Genomic DNA, 15,936 nt, shown 5'->3' with positions numbered 1-15,936 from the left:
CGAAGTCACCCTTTGGTCCTCAGTGCCCGGTGTCCGAGTGAAGTGACCCTTTGACCCTCAGTGCCGGTGTCCGAGTGAAGTGACCCTTTGGTCCTCAGTGCCGGTGTCCGAGTGAAGTGACCCTTTGGTCCTCAGTGCCGATGTCTGAGTGAAGTGACCCTTTCATCCTCAGTGCCGGTGTCCGAGTGAAGTGACCCTTTGACCCTCAGTGCCCGATGTCCGAGTGAAGTGACACTTTGGTCCTCAGTGCCGGTGTCCGAGTGAAGTGACCCTTTGACCCTCAGTGCCGGAGTCCGATTGAAGTGACCCTATGGTCCTCAGTGCCGGTGTCCGAGTGAAGTGACGCTTTGGTCCTCAGTGCCGGTGTCCGAGTGAAGTGACCCTTTGGTCCTCAGTGCCCGGTGTCCGAGCGAAGTGACCTTTTGGTCCTCAGTGCCGGTGTTCGAGTAAAGTGACCCTTTGACCCTCAGAGCCGGTGTCCGAGTGAAGTGCCTCTTTGGTCCCCAGTGCCTGGTGTCCGAGTGAAGTGACCCTTTGGTCCTCAGTGCCCGGTGTCCGAGTGAAGTGACCCTTTGGTCCTCAGTTCCCGGTGTCCGAGTGAAGTGACCCTTTGGTCCTCAGTGCCTGGTGTCCGAGTGAAGTGACCCTTTGCTCCTCAGTGCCCGGTGTCCGAGTGCAGTGCCCCTTTGGTCCTCAGTGCCCTGTGTCGGAGTGAAGTGCCCCTTTGATCCTCAGTGCCGATGTCCGAGTGAAGTGAACCTTTGGCCCTCAGTGCCGGTGTCGGAGTGAAGTGACCCTTTGGCCCTCAGTGCCCTGTGTCGGAGTGAAGTGACCCTTTGGTCCTCAGTGCCCGGTTTCCGAATGAAGTGACCCTTTCGTCCTCAGTGTCCGAGTGAAGTGTCCCTTTGGTCCTCAGTGCCAGTGTCCGAGTGAAGTTACCCTTTGGTCCTCAGTGCCCGGTGTCCGAGTGAAGTGACCCTTTGGTCCTCAGTGCCCCATGTCCGAGTGAAGTGATCCTTTGGTCCTCAGTGCCTGTTGTCCGAGTGAAGTGACCCTTTGGTCCTCAGTGCCCAGTGTCCGAGTGAAGTGACGCTTTGGTCCTCAGTGCCCGATGTCCGAGTGAAGTGAACCTTTTGTTTTCAGTGCCCAGTGTCCGAGTGAAGTGACCCTTTTGTCCGCAGTGCCCTGTGTCCGAGTTAAGTGACCCCTTGGTCCTCAGTGCCGGTGTCCGAGTGAACTGACCCTTTGGCCTCAGTGCCGGTGTCCGAGTGAACTGACCCTCTGGTCCTCAGTGCCGGTGTCCGAGTGAAGTGACGCTTTGGCCTCAGTGCAGGTGTCCGAGTGAAGTGACCCTTTGGTCCTCAGTGCCCGGTGTCCGAGTGAAGTGTCACTTTGTTCCTCTGTGACCGATGTCCGAGTGAAGTGGCCCTGTTGTCCTCAGTGCCGGTGTCTGAGTGAAGTGACCCTTTGGTCCTCAGTGCCGGTGTCTGAGTGAAGTGACCCTTTGGCCCTCAATGCCTGGTGTCCGATTGAAGTGACCATTTGGTCTTCAGTGCCGGTGTCCGAGTTAAGTGACCCTTTGGTCTTCAGTGCCTGGTGTCCGAGTGAAGTGACCGTTTGGTCCTCAGTGCCGGTGTCCGAGTGAAGTGACCCTTTGACCCTCAGTGCCAGAGTCCGAGTGAAGTGACCCTTTGACCCTCAGTGCCGGAGTCCGAGTGAAGTGAACGTTTGACCCTCAGTGCCGGAGTCCGAGTAAAGTGACCCTTTTGTCCTCAGTGCCCAGTGTCGGGGTGAAGTGACACTTTGGTCCTCAGCACTGGTGTCGGAGTGAAGTGACCCTTTGGTCATCAGTGCCGGTGTCGGAGTGTAGTGACCCTTTGGTCCTCAGTGCCCAGTGTCGGGGTGAAGTGACCCTTTGGTCCTCAGTGCCAGTGTCCGAGTGAAGTGACCCTTTGGTCCTCAGTGCTGATGTCCGAGTGAAGTGACACTTTGGTCCTCAGTGCCAGTGTCCGAGTGAAGTGACCCTTTGGTCCTCAGTGCCGGTGTCCGAGTGAATTGACCCTTTGGTCCTCAGTGCCGGAGTCCAAGTGAAGTGACCCTTTGACCGTCAGTGCCGGTGTCCGAGTGAAGTGACCCTTTGGTCCTCAGTGCAAGTGTCCGAGTGAAGTGACCCTTTGGACCTCAGTGCCAGTGTCCGAGTGAAGTGACCCTTTGGTCCTCAGTGCCGGTGTCCGAGTGAAGTGACCCTTTGGTCCTCAGTGCCAGTGTCCGAGTGAAGTGACCCTTTGGTCCTCAGTGCCAGAGTCCGAGTGAAGTGACCCTTTGGTCCTCAGTGCCCGGTGTCCGAGTGAAGTGACCCTTTGGTCCTCAGTGCCGGTATCCGAGTGAAGTGACACTTTGGTCTTCAGTGCCGGTGTCCGAGTGAAGTGACCCTTTGACCCTCAGTGCCGGAGTCCGAGTGAAGTGACCCTTTGACCCTCAGTGCCAGTGTCCAAGTGAAGTTACCCTTTGGTCCTCAGTGCCGGTGTCCGAGTGAAGTGACCCTTTGGTCTTCAGTGCCGGTGCCTGAGTGAAGTGACCCTTTGGTCCTCTTTACCGGTGTCCGAGTGAAGTGACCCTTTGGTCCTCAGTGCCCATTGTCCGAGTGAACTGACCCTTTGGTCCTCAGTGCCGGTGTCTGAGTGAAGTGACCCTTTGCTCCTCAGTGCCCATTGTCCGAGTGAACTGACCCTTTGGTCCTCAGTGCCCAGTGTCCGAGTGAAGTGACCCTTTGGTCCTCAGTGACCGGTGTCCGAGAGAAGTGACCCTTTGGTCCTCAGTGCCTGGTGTCCGAGTGAAGTGACACTTTGGTCCTCAGTGCCGCTGTCCGAGTGAAGTAACCCTTTGGTCCTCTGTGCCGGTGTCCGAGTGAATTGACCCTTTGGTCCTCAGTGACGGTGTCCGAGTGAATTGACCCTTTGGTCCTCAGTGCCGGTGTCCGAGTGAAGTGACCCTTTGGTCCTCAGTGCCAGTGTCGGAGTGAAGTGACACTTTGGTCCTCAGTGCCGGTGTCTGAGTGAAGTGACCCGTTGGTCCTCAGTGCCGGTGTCCGGGTGAAGTGACGCTTTGGTCCTCAGTGCCGGTGTCCGAGTGAAGTGACCCTTTGGTCCTCAGTGCCGGTGTCCGAATGAAGTGAAACTTTGGTCCTCAGTGCCCTGTGTCGGAGTGAAGTGACCCTTTGGTCCTCAGTGTCCGAGTGAAGTAACCCTTTGGTCCTCAGTGCCGGTGTCCGAGTGAATTGACCCTTTGGTCCTCAGTGCCGGTGTCCGAGTGAAGTGACCCTTTGGTCCTCAGTGCCGGTGTCCGAATGAAGTGAAACTTTGGTCCTCAGTGCCCTGTGTCGGAGTGAAGTGACCCTTTGGTCCTCAGTGCCCGGTGTTCGAATGAAGTGACCCTTTGGTCCTCAGTGTCCGAGTGAAGTGACCCTTTGGTCCTCAGTGCCAGTGTGCGAGTGAAGTGACCCTTTGGTCATCAGTGCCGGTGTCCGAGTGAAGTGACCCTTTGGTCCTCAGTGCCGGTGTCCGAATGAAGTGTCCCTTTGGCCCTCAGTGCCCTGTGTCGGAGTGAAGTGACCCTTTGGTCCTCAGTGCCCGGTGTCCGAATGAAGTGACCCTTTGGTCCTCAGTGTCCGAGTGAAGTGACCCTTTGGTCCTCAGTGCCAGTGTCCGAGTGAAGTAACCCTTTGGTCCTCAGTGCCCGATGTCCGAGTGAAGTGACCCTTTGGTCCTCAGTACCCGGTGTCCGAGTGAAGTGACCCTTTGGTCCTCAGTGCCCGGTGTCCGAGTGAAGTGACCCTTTGGTCCTCAGTGCCCGGTGTCCGAGTGAAGTGACCCTTTGGTCCTCAGTGCCCGGTGTCCGAGTGAAGTGACCCTTTGGTCCTCAGTGCCCGATGTCCGAGTGAAGTGAACCTTTTGTCCTCAGTGCCCAGTGTCCGAGTGAAGTGACCCTTTGGTCCTCAGTGCCGGTGTAGGAGTGAAGTGACCCTTTGGTCCTCAGTGCCGGTGTCCGAGTGAAGTGACCCTTTGGTCCTCAGTGCCGGTGTCCGAGTGAAGTGACCCTGTGGTCCTCAGTGCCTGGTGTCCGAGTTAAGTGACCCCTTGGTCCTCAGTGCCGGTGTTCGAGTGAACTGACCCTTTTGTCCTCAGTGCCGGTGTCCGATTGAAGTGACCCTTTGGTCCTCAGCACCGGTGTCAGAGTGAAGTGACCCTTTGGTCCTCAGTGCCGGTGTCCGAGTGTAGTGACCCTTTGGTCCTCAGTGCCCAGTGTCGGGGTGAAGTGACACTTTGGTCCTCAGTGCCAGTGTCCGAGTGAAGTGACCCTTTGGTCCTCAGTGCTGATGTCCGAGTGAAGTGACCCTTTGGTCCTCAGTGCCGGTGTCCGAGTGAAGTGTCCCTTTGGTCCTCAGTGCCGGTGTCCGAGTGAATTGACCCTTTGGTCCTCAGTGCCGGTGTCCGAGTGAAGTGACCCTTTGTCCCTCAGTGCCGGTGTCCGAGTGAAGTGACCCTTTGGTCCTCAGTGCCAGTGTCCGAGTGAAGTGGCCCTTTGGTCCTCAGTGCCAGTGTCCGAGTGAAGTGACCCTTTGGTCCTCAGTGCCGGTGTCCGAGTAATGTGACCCTTTGGTCCTCAGTGCCAGTGTCCGAGTGAAGTGACCCTTTGGTCCTCAGTGCCAGAGTCCGAGTGAAGTGACACTTTGATCCTCAGTGCCCGGTGTCCGAGTGAAGTGACCCTTTTGTCCTCAGTGCCGGTGTCCGAGTGAAGTGACACTTTGGTCCTCAGTGCCAGTGTCCGAGTGAAGTGACCCTTTGACCCTCAGTGCCGGAATCTGAGTGAAGTGACCCTTTGACCCTCAGTGCCGGAGTCCGAGTGAAGTGACACTTTGGTCCTCAGAGTCGGTGTCCGAGTGAAGTGACCCTTTGACACTTAGTGCCGGAGTCCGAGTGAAGTGACCCTTTGGTCCTCAGTGACAGTGTCCGAGTGAAGTGACCCTTTGGTCCTCAGTGCCGGTGTCCGACTGTAGTGACCCTTTGGTCCTCAGTGCCCGGTGTCTGAGTGAAGTGACCCTTTGGTCCTCAGTGCCGGTGTCCGAGTGAAGTGACCCTTTGGCCCTCAGTGCCGGTGTCCGAGTGAAGTGACCCTCTGACCCTCAGTGCCGGTGTCCGATTGTAGTGACACTTTGGTCCTCAGTGCCGGAGTCTGAATGAAGTGACCCTTTGGTCCTCAGTGTCCAATATCCGAGTGAAGTGACCCTTTGGTCCTCAGTGCCGGTGTCCGAGTGAAGTGACCCTTTGGTCCTCAGTGCCGGTGTCCGAGTGAAGTGACCCTTTGGTCCTCAGTTCCCGGTGTCCGAGTGAAGTGACCCTTTGGTCCTCAGTGCCCAGTGTCCGAGTGAAGTGACCCCTTGGTCCTCAGTGCCGGTGTCCGAGTGAAGTGACCCTTTGGTCCTCAGTACCCGATGTCCGAGTGAAGTGAAACTTTGGCCCTCAGTGCCCGATGTCCGAATGAAGTGACCCTCTGGTCCTCAGTGCCGGTGTCCGAGTAAAGCGAACCTTTGGTCCTCAGTGCCAGTGTCCGAGCGAAGTCACCCTTTGGTCCTCAGTGCCCGGTGTCCGAGTGAAGTGACCCTTTGACCCTCATGCCGGTGTCCGAGTGAAGTGACCCTTTGGTCCTCAGTGCCGGTGTCCGAGTGAAGTGACCCTTTGGTCCTCAGTGCCGGTGTCCGAGTGAAGTGACCCTTTGACCCTCAGTGCCCGGTGTCCGAGTGAAGTGACACTTTGGTCCTCAGTGCCGGTGTCCGAGTGATGTGACACTTTGGTCCTCAGTGCCGGTGTCCGAGTGAAGTAACCCTTTTGTCCTCAGTGCCGGTGTCCGAGTGAAGTGACCCTTTGGTGCTCAGTGTCGATGTCCGAGTGAAGTGACCCTTTCATCCTCAGTGCCGGTGTCCGAGTGAAGTGACCCTTTGACCCTCAGTGCCCGGTGTCTGAGTGAAGTGACACTTTGGTCCTCAATGCCGCTGTCCGAGTGAAGTGACACTTTGGTCCTCAGTGCCGGTGTCCGAGTGATGTGACACTTTGGTCCTCAGTGCCGGTGTCCGAGAGAAGTAACCCTTTTGTCCTCAGTGCCGGTGTCCGAGTGAATTGACCCTTTGGTCCTCAGTGCCGGTGTCGGCGTGAAGTGACCCTTTGGTCCTCAGTGTCGGTGTCAGAATGAAGTGACCCTTTGGTCCTCAGTGCCGGTGTCCGAATGAAGTGACCCTTTGGTCCTCAGTGTTGGTGTCCGAGTGAAGTGACACTTTGGTCCTAAGTGCCGGTGTCCGAGTGAAGTGACCCTTTGGTCCTCAGTGCCGGTGTCCGAATGAAGTGAAACTTTGGTCTTCAGTGCCCGATGTCCGAGTGAAGTGACACTTTGGTCCTCACTGCCCAGTGTCCGAGTGAAGTGACCCTTTGGCCCTCAGTGCCCTGTGTCGGAGTGAAGTGACCCTTTGATCCTCAGTGCCGGTGTCCGAGTGAAGTGAACCTTTGGCCCTCAGTGCCGGTGTCGGAGTGAAGTGACCCTTTGGCCCTCAGTGCCCTGTGTCGGAGTGAAGTGACCCTTTGGTCCTCAGTGCCCGGTGTCCGAATGAAGTGACCCTTTGGTCCTCAGTGTCCGAGTGAAGTGATCCTTTGGTCCTCAGTGCCAGTGTCCGAGTGAAGTAACCCTTTGGTCCTCAGTGCCCGGTGTCCGAGTGAAGTGACCCTTTGGTCCTCAGTGCCCGGTTTCCGAGTGAAGTGACCCTTTGGTCCTCAGTGCCCGGTGTCCGAGTGAAGTGACCCTTTGGTCCTCAGTGCCCAGTGTCCGAGTGAAGTGAACCTTTTGTCCTCAGTGCCCAGTGTCCGAGTGAAGTGACCCTTTTGTCCGCAGTGCCCAGTGTCCGAGTAAAGTGACCCTTTGGTCCTCAGTGCCGGTGTCGGAGTGAAGTGACCCTTTGGTCCTCAGTGCCGGTGTCCGAGTGAAGTGACCCTTTGGTCCTCAGTGCCGGTGTCCGAGTGAAGTGACCCTGTGGTCCTCAGTGCCGGTGTCCGAGTGAAGTGACCCTTTGACCCTCTGTGCCGGAATCCGAGTGAAGTGACCCTTTGACCCTCAGTGCCGGAGTCCGAGTGAAGTGACCCTTTGACCCTCAGTGCCGGAGTCCGAGGAAAGTGATCCTTTTGTCCTCAGTGCCGGTGACCGATTGAAGTGACCCTTTGGTCCTCAGCACCGGTGTCGGAGTGAAGTGACCCTTTGGTCCTCAGTGCCGGTGTCGGAGTGTAGTGACCCTTTGGTCCTCAGTGCCCAGTGTCGGGGTGAAGTGACACTTTGGTCCTCAGTGCCAGTGTCCGAGTGAAGTAACCCTTTGGTCCTCAGTGCTGATGTCCGAGTGAAGTGACCCTTTGGTCCTCAGTGCCGGTGTACGAGTGAAGTGACCCTTTGGTCCTCAGTGCCGGTGTCCGAGTGAATTGACCCTTTGGACCTCAGTGCCGGTGTCCGAGTGAAGTGACCCTTTGACCCTCAGTGCCGGTGTCCGAGTGAAGTGACCCTTTGGTCCTCAGTGCCAGTGTCCGAGTGAAGTGACCCTTTGGTCCTCAGTGCCAGTGTCCGAGTGAAGTGACCCTTTGGTCCTCAGTGCCGGTGTCCGAGTGAAGTGACCCTTTGGTCCTCAGTGCCGGTGTCCGAGTGAAGTGACAGTTTGACACTCAGTGCCGGAGTCCGAGTGAAGTGACCCTTAGGTCCTCAGTGCCAGTGTCCGAGTGAAGTGACCCTTTGGTCCTCAGTGCCGGTGTCCGACTGTAGTGACCCTTTGGTCCTCAGTGCCCGGTGTCTGAGTGAAGTGACCCTTTGGTCCTCAGTGCCGGTGTCCGAGTGAAGTGACCCTTTGGTCCTCAGTGCCGGTGTCCGAGTGAAGTGACCCTCTGACCCTCAGTGCCGGTGTCCGATTGTAGTGACCCTTTGGTCCTCAGTGCCGGAGTCTGAGTGAAGTGACCCTTTGGTCCTCAGTGTCCAATATCCGAGTGAAGTGACCCTTTGGTCCTCAGTGCCGCTGTCCGAGTGAAGTGACCCTTTGGTCCTCAGTGCCGGTGTCCGAGTGAAGTGACCCTTTGGTCCTCAGTTCCCGGTGTCCGAGTGAAGTGACCCTTTGGTCCTCAGTGCCCAGTGTCCGAGTTAACTGACCCTTTGGTCCTCAGTGCCGGTGTCCGAGTGAATTGACACTTTGGCCCTCAGTGCCCAGTGTCCGAGTGAAGTGACCCCTTGGTCCTCAGTGCCGGTGTTCGAGTGAAGTGAACCTTTTGTCCTCAGTACCCGATGTCCGAGTGAAGTGAAACTTTGGTCCTCAATGCCCGATGTCCGAATGAAGTGACCCTCTGGTCCTCAGTGCCGGTGTCCAAGTAAAGTGACCCTTTGGTCCTCAGTGCCAGAGTCCGAGCGAAGTCACCCTTTGGTCCTCAGTGCCCGGTGTCCGAGTGAAGTGACCCTTTTACCCTCAGTGCCGGTGTCCGAGTGAAGTGACCCTTTGGTCCTCAGTGCCGGTGTCCGAGTGAAGTGACCCTTTGGTCCTCAGTGCCGATGTCCGAGTGAAGTGACCCTTTCATCCTCAGTGCCGGTGTCCGAGTGAAGTGACCCTTTGACCCTCAGTGCCCGATGTCCGAGTGAAGTGATACTTTGGTCCTCAGTGCCGGTGTCCGAGTGAAGTGACCCTTTGACCCTCAGTGCCGGAGTCCGATTGAAGAGACACTTTGGTCATCAGTGCCGGTGTCCGAGTGAAGTGACGCTTTGGTCCTCAGTGCCGGTGTCCGAGTGAAGTGACCCCTTGGTCCTCAGTGCCCGGTGTCCGAGTGAAGTGACCCTTTGGTCCTCAGTGCCGGTGTCCGAGTGAAGTGACCCTTTGGCCCTCAGTGCCCGGTGTCCGAGTGAATTGACCTTTTGGTCCTCAGTGCCGGTGTTCGAGTAAAGTGATCCTTTGACCCTCAGAGCCGGTGTCCGAGTGAAGTGCCTCTTTGGTCCCCAGTGCTTGGTGTCCGAGTGAAGTGACCCTTTGGTCCTCAGTGCCCGGTGTCCGAGTGAAGTGACCCTTTGGTCCTCAGTGCCGGTGTCGGAGTGAAGTGACCCTTTGGTCCTCAGTGCCGGTGTCCGAGTGAAGTGACCCTTTGGTCCTCAGTGCCGATGTCCGAGTGAAGTGACCCTTTCATCCTCAGTGCCGGTGTCCGAGTGAAGTGACACTTTGGTCCTCAGTGCCAGTGTCCGAGTGAAGTGACCCTTTGACCCTCAGTGCCGGAATCTGAGTGAAGTGACCCTTTGACCCTCAGTGCCGGAGTCCGAGTGAAGTGACCCTTTGGTCCTCAGATTCGGTGTCCGAGTGAAGTGACCCTTTGACACTTAGTGCCGGAGTCCGAGTGAAGTGACCCTTTGGTCCTCAGTGACAGTGTCCGAGTGAAGTGACCCTTTGGTCCTCAGTGCCGGTGTCCGACTGTAGTGACCCTTTGGCCCTCAGTGCCGGTGTCCGAGTGAAGTGACCCTCTGACCCTCAGTGCCGTTGTCCGATTGTAGTGACACTTTGGTCCTCAGTGACAGTGTCTGAGTGAAGTGACCCTTTGGTCCTCAGTGCCGGTGTCCGAGTGAAGTGACCCTTTGGCCCTCAGTGCCGGTGTCCGAGTGAAGTGACCCTCTGACCCTCAGTGCCGGTGTCCGATTGTAGTGACACTTTGGTCCTCAGTGCCGGAGTCTGAGTGAAGTGACCCTTTGGTCCTCAGTGTCCAATATCCGAGTGAAGTGACCCTTTGGTCCTCAGTGCCGGTGTCCGAGTGAAGTGACCCTTTGGTCCTCAGTGCCTGTGTCCGAGTGAAGTGACCCTTTGGTCCTCAGTTCCAGGTGTCCGAGTGAAGTGACCCTTTGGTCCTCAGTGCCGGTGTCCGAGTGAAGTGACCCTTTGACCCTCAGTGCCGGTGTCCGAGTGAAGTGACCCTTTGACCCTCAGTGCTGGAGTCCGAGTGAAGTGACCCTTTGACCCTCAGTGCCGGAGTCCGAGTGAAGTCACCCTTTGACCCTCAGTGCCGGAGTCCGAGGAAAGTGACCCTTTTTTCCTCAGTGCCGGTGACCGATTGAAGTGACCCTTTGGTCCTCAGCACCGGTGTCGGAGTGAAGTGCCCCTTTGGTCCTCAGTGCCGGTGTCGGAGTGTAGTGACCCTTTGGTCCTCAGTGCCCAGTGTCGGAGTGAAGTGACACTTTGGTCCTCAGTGCCAGTGTCCGAGTGAAGTGACCCTTGGTCCTCAGTGCTGATGTCCGAGTGAAGTGACCCTTTGGTCCTCAGTGCCGGTGTCCGATTGAAGTGACCCTTTGGTCCTCAGTGCCGGTGTCCGAGTGAATTGACCCTTTGGTCCTCAGTGCCGGTGTCCGAGTGAAGTGACCCTTTGACCCTCAGTGCCGGTGTCCGAGTGAAGTGACCCTTTGGTCCTCAGTGCCACTGTCCGAGTGAAGTGGCCCTTTGGTCCTCAGTGCCAGTGTCCGAGTGAAGTGACCCTTTGGTCCTCAGTGCCGGTGTCCGAGTGAAGTGACCCTTTGGTCCTCAGTGCCAGTGTCCGAGTGAAGTGACCCTTTGGTCCTCAGTGCCAGAGTCCGAGTGAAGTGACACTTTGATCCTCAGTGCCCGGTGTCCGAGTGAAGTGACCCTTTGGCCCTCAGTGCCGGTGTCCGAGTGAAGTGACACTTTGGTCCTCAGTGCCAGTGTCCGAGTGAAGTGACCCTTTGACCCTCAGTGCCGGAATCCGAGTGAAGTGACCCTTTGACCCTCAGTGCCGGAGTCCGAGTGAAGTGACCCTTTGGTCCTCAGAGCCGGTGTCCGAGTGAAGTGACCCTTTGACACTTAGTGCCGGAGTCCGAGTGAAGTGACCCTTTGGTCCTCAGTGCCAGTGTCCGAGTGAAGTGACCCTTTCGTCCTCAGTGCCGGTGTCTGACTGTAGTGACCCTTTGCTCCTCAGTGCCCGGTGTCTGAGTGAAGTTACCCTTTGGTCCTCAGTGCCGGTGTCCGAGTGAAGTGACCCTTTGGACCTCAGTGCCGGTGTCCGAGTGAAGTGACCCTCTGACCCTCAGTGCCGGTGTCCGATTGTAGTGACCCTTTGGTCCTCAGTGCCGGAGTCTGAGTGAAGTGACCCTTTGGTCCTCAGTGTCCAATATCCGAGTGAAGTGACCCTTTGGTCCTCAGTGCCGGTGTCCGAGTGAAGTGACCCTTTGGTCCTCAGTGCCGGAGTCCGAGTGAAGTGACCCTTTGGTCCTCAGTTCCCGGTGTCCGAGTGAAGTGACCCTTTGGTCCTCAGTGCCCATTGTCCGAGTTAACTGACCCTTTGATCCTCAGTGCCGGTGTCCGTGTGAATTGACTCTTTGGCCCTCAGTGCCCAGTGTCCGAGTGAAGTGACCCCTTGGTCCTCAGTGCCGGTGTTCGAGTGAAGTGAACCTTTTGTCCTCAGTACCCGATGTCCGAGTGAAGCGAAACTTTGGTCCTCAGTGCCCGATGTCCGAATGAAGTGACCCTCTGGTCCTCAGTGCCGGTGTCCGAGTAAAGTGACCCTTTGGTCCTCAGTGCCAGTGTCCGAGCGAAGTCACCCTTTGGTCCTCAGTGCCCGGTGTCCGAGTGAAGTGACCCTTTGACCCTCAGTGCCGGAGTCCGAGTGAAGTGACCCTTTGGTCCTCAGTGCCGGTGTCCGAGTGAAGTGACACTTTGGTCCTCAGTGCCGATGTCCGAGGGAAGTGACCCTTTCATCCTCAGTGCCGGTGTCCGAGTGAAGTGACCCTTTGACCCTCAGTGCCCGGTGTCCGAGTGAAGTGACACTTTGGTCCTCAGTGCCGCTGTCCGAGTGAAGTGACACTTTGGTCCTCAGTGCCGGTGTCCGAGTGATGTGCCACTTTGGTCCTCAGTGCCGGTGTCCGAGTGAAGTAACCCTTTGGTCCTCAGTGCCGGTGTCCGAGTGAATTGACCCTTATGTCCTCAGTGCCGGTGTCGGAGTGAAGTGACCCTTTGGTCCTCAGTGTCGGTGTCCGAATGAAGTGACTCTTTGGTCCTCAGTTCCGGTGTCCGAATGAAGTGACCCTTTGGTCCTCAGTGTCGGTGTCCGAGTGAAGTGACCCTTTGGTCCTCAGTGCCGGTGTCCGAGTGAAGTGACCCTTTGGTCCTCAGTGCCGGTGTCCGAATGAAGTGAAACTTTGGTCTCCAGTGCCCGATGTCCGAGTGAAGTGACACTTTGGTCCTCACTGCCCAGTGTCCGAGTGAAGTGACCGTTTGGCCCTCAGTGCCCTGTGTCGGAGTGAAGTGACCCTTTGATCCTCAGTGCCGGTGTCTGAGTGAAGTGAACCTTTGGCCCTCAGTGCCGGTGTCGGAGTGAAGTGACCCTTTGACCCTCAGTGCCCTGTGTCAGAGTGAAGTGACCCTTTGGTCCTCAGTGGCCGGTGTCCGAATGAAGTGACCATTTGGTCCTCAGTGTCCGAGTGAAGTGACCCTTTGGTCCTCAGTGCCAGTGTCCGAGTGAAGTAACCCTTTGGTCCTCAGTGCCCGGTGTCCGAGTGAAGTGACCCTTTGGTCCTCAGTGCCCGGTGTCCGAATGAACTGACCCTTTGGTCCTCAGTGCCCGGTGTCCGAGTGAAGTGACCCTTTGGTCCTCAGTGCCTAGTGTCCGAGTGAAGTGACCCTTTGGTCCTCAGTGCCCAGTGTCCGAGTGAAGTGACCCTTTTGTCCGCAGTGCCCAGTGTCCGAGTGAAGTGACCATTTGGTCCTCAGTGCCGGTGTCGGAGTGAAGTGACACTTTGGTCCTCAGTGCCGGTGTCCGAGTGAAGTGACCCTTTGGTCCTCAGTGCCGGTGTCCGAGTGAAGTGACCCTGTGGTCCTCAGTGCCGGTGTCCGAGTGAAGTGACCCTTTGACCCTCAGTGCCGGAGTCCGACTGAAGTGACCCTTTGACCCTCAGTGCCGGAGTCCGAGGAAAGTGACCCTTTTGTCCTCAGTGCCGGTGACCGATTGAAGTGACCCTTTGGTCCTCAGCACCGGTGTCGGAGTGAAGTGACCCTTTGGTCCTCAGTGCCGGTGTCGGAGTGTAGTGACCCTTTGGTCCTCAGTGCCCAGTGTCGGGGTGAAGTGACACTTTGGTCCTCAGTGCCAGTGTCCGAGTGAAGTGACCCTTTGGTCCTCAGTGCTGATGTCCGAGTGAAGTGACCCTTTGGTCCTCAGTGCCGGTGTACGAGTGAAGTGACCCTTTGGTCCTCAGTGCTGGTGTCCGAGTGAATTGACCCTTTGGTCCTCAGTGCCGGTGTCCGAGTGAAGTGACCCTTTGACCCTCAGTGCCGGTGTCCGAGTGAAGTGACCCTTTGGTCCTCAGTGCCAGTGTCCGAGTGAAGTGACCCTTTGGTCCTCAGTGCCAGTGTCCGAGTGAAGTGACCCTTTGGTCCTCAGTGCCGGTGTCCGAGTGAAGTGACCCTTTGCTCCTCAGTGACAGTGTCCGAGTGAAGTGACCCTTTGGTCCTCCGTGCCAGAGACCGAGTGAAGTGACCCTTTGGTCCTCAGTGCCGGTGTCCGAGTGAAGTGACAGTTTGACCCTCAGTGCCGGAGTCCGAGTGAAGTGACCCTTAGGTCCTCAGTGCCAGTGTCCGAGTGAAGTGACCCTTTGGTCCTCAGTGCCGGTGTCCGACTGTAGTGACCCTTTGGTCCTCAGTGCCCGGTGTCTGAGTGAAGTGACCCTTTGGTCCTCAGTGCCGGTGTCCGAGTGAAGTGACCCTTTGGTCCTCAGTGCCGGTGTCCGAGTGAAGTGACCCTCTGACCCTCAGTGCCGGTGTCCGATTGTAGTGACCATTTGGTCCTCAGTGCCGGAGTCTGAGTGAAGTGACCCTTTGGTCCTCAGTGTCCAATATCCGAGTGAAGTGACCCTTTGGTACTCAGTGCCCAGTGTCCGAGTTAACTGACCCTTTGGTCCTCAGTGCCGGTGTCCGCGTGAATTGACCCTTTGGCCCTCAGTGCCCAGTGTCCGAGTGAAGTGACCCCTTGGTCCTCAGTGCCGGTGTTCGAGTGAAGTGAACCTTTTGTCCTCAGTACCCGATGTCCGAGTGAAGTGAAACTTTGGTCCTCAGTGCCCGATGTCCGAATGAAGTGACCCTCTGGTCCTCAGTGCCGGTGTCCGAGTAAAGTGACCCTTTGGTCCTCAGTGCCAGAGTCCGAGCGAAGTCACCCTTTGGTCCTCAGTGCCCGGTGTCCGAGTGAAGTGACCCTTTGGTCCTCAGTGCCCGGTGTCCGAATGAACTGACCCTTTGGTCCTCAGTGCCCGGTGTCCGAGTGAAGTGACCCTTTGGTCCTCAGTGCCCAGTGTCCGAGTGAAGTGACCCTTTGGTCCTCAGTGCCCAGTGTCCGAGTGAAGTGACCCTTTTGTCCGCAGTGGCCAGTGTCCGAGTGAAGTGACCATTTGGTCCTCAGTGCCGGTGTCGGAGTGAAGTGACACTTTGGTCCTCAGTGCCGGTGTCCGAGTGAAGTGACCCTGTGGTCCTCAGTGCCGGTGTCCGAGTGAAGTGACCCTTTGACCCTCAGTGCCGGAGTCCGACTGAAGTGACCCTTTGACCCTCAGTGCCGGAGTACGAGGAAAGTGACCCTTTTGTCCTCAGTGCCGGTGACCGATTGAAGTGACCCTTTGGTCCTCAGCACCGGTGTCGGAGTGAAGTGACCCTTTGGTCCTCAGTGCCGGTGTCGGAGTGTAGTGACCCTTTGGTCCTCAGTGCGCAGTGTCGGGGTGAAGTGACACTTTGGTCCTCAGTGCCAGTGTCCGAGTGAAGTGACCCTTTGGTCCTCAGTGCTGATGTCCGAGTGAAGTGACCCTTTGGTCCTCAGTGCCGGTGTACGAGTGAAGTGACCCTTTGGTCCTCAGTGCCGGTGTCCGAGTGAATTGACCCTTTGGTCCTCAGTGCCGGTGTCCGAGTGAAGTGACCCTTTGACCCTCAGTGTCGGTGTCCGAGTGAAGTGACCCTTTGGTCCTCAGTGCCAGTGTCCGAGTGAAGTGACCCTTTGGTCCTCAGTGCCAGTGTCCGAGTGAAGTGACCCTTTGGTCCTCAGTGCCGGTGTCCGAGTGAAGTGACCCTTAGCTCCTCAGTGACAGTGTCCGAGTGAAGTGACCCTTTGGTCCTCCGTGCCAGAGACCGAGTGAAGTGACCCTTTGGTCCTCAGTGCCAGTGTCCGAGTGAAGTGACAGTTTGACCCTCAGTGCCGGAGTCCGAGTGAAGTGACCCTTCGGTCCTCAGTGCCAGTGTCCGAGTGAAGTGACCCTTTGGTCCTCAGTGCCGGTGTCCGACTGTAGTGACCCTTTGGTCCTCAGTGCCCGGTGTCTGAGTGAAGTGACCCTTTGGTCCTCAGTGCCGGTGTCCGAGTGAAGTGACCCTTTGGTCCTCAGTGCCGGTGTCCGAGTGAAGTGACCCTCTGACCCTCAGTGCCGGAGTCTGAGTGAAGTGACCCTTTGGTCCTCAGTGTCCAATATCCGAGTGAAGTGACCCTTTGGTACTCAGTGCCCAGTGTCCGAGTGAAGTGACCCCTTGGTCCTCAGTGCCGGTGTTCGAGTGAAGTGAACTTTTTGTCCTCAGTACCCGATGTCCGAGTGAAGTGAAACTTTGGTCCTCAGTGCCCGATGTACGAATGAAGTGACCCTCTGGTCCTCAGTGCCGGTGTCCGAGTAAAGTGACCCTTTGGTCCTCAGTGCCAGAGTCCGAGCGAAGTCACCCTTTGGTCCTCAGTGCCCGGTGTCCGAGTGAAGTGACCCTTTGACCCTCAGTGCCGGTGTCCGAGTGAAGTGACCCTTTGGTCCTCAGTGCCGGTGTCCGAGTGAAGTGACCCTTTGGTCCTCAGTGCCGATGTCTGAGTGAAGTGACCCTTTCAT

Source organism: Somniosus microcephalus, chromosome 10, assembly GCF_052327205.1.
Source record: "Somniosus microcephalus isolate GS21.2 chromosome 10, FLI_Smic_1.0, whole genome shotgun sequence".
NCBI classification, from domain to species: domain Eukaryota; kingdom Metazoa; phylum Chordata; class Chondrichthyes; order Squaliformes; family Somniosidae; genus Somniosus; species Somniosus microcephalus.
The sequence above is the reverse complement of the archived record's forward strand: the minus strand, read 5'-3'. Positions refer to the sequence as shown.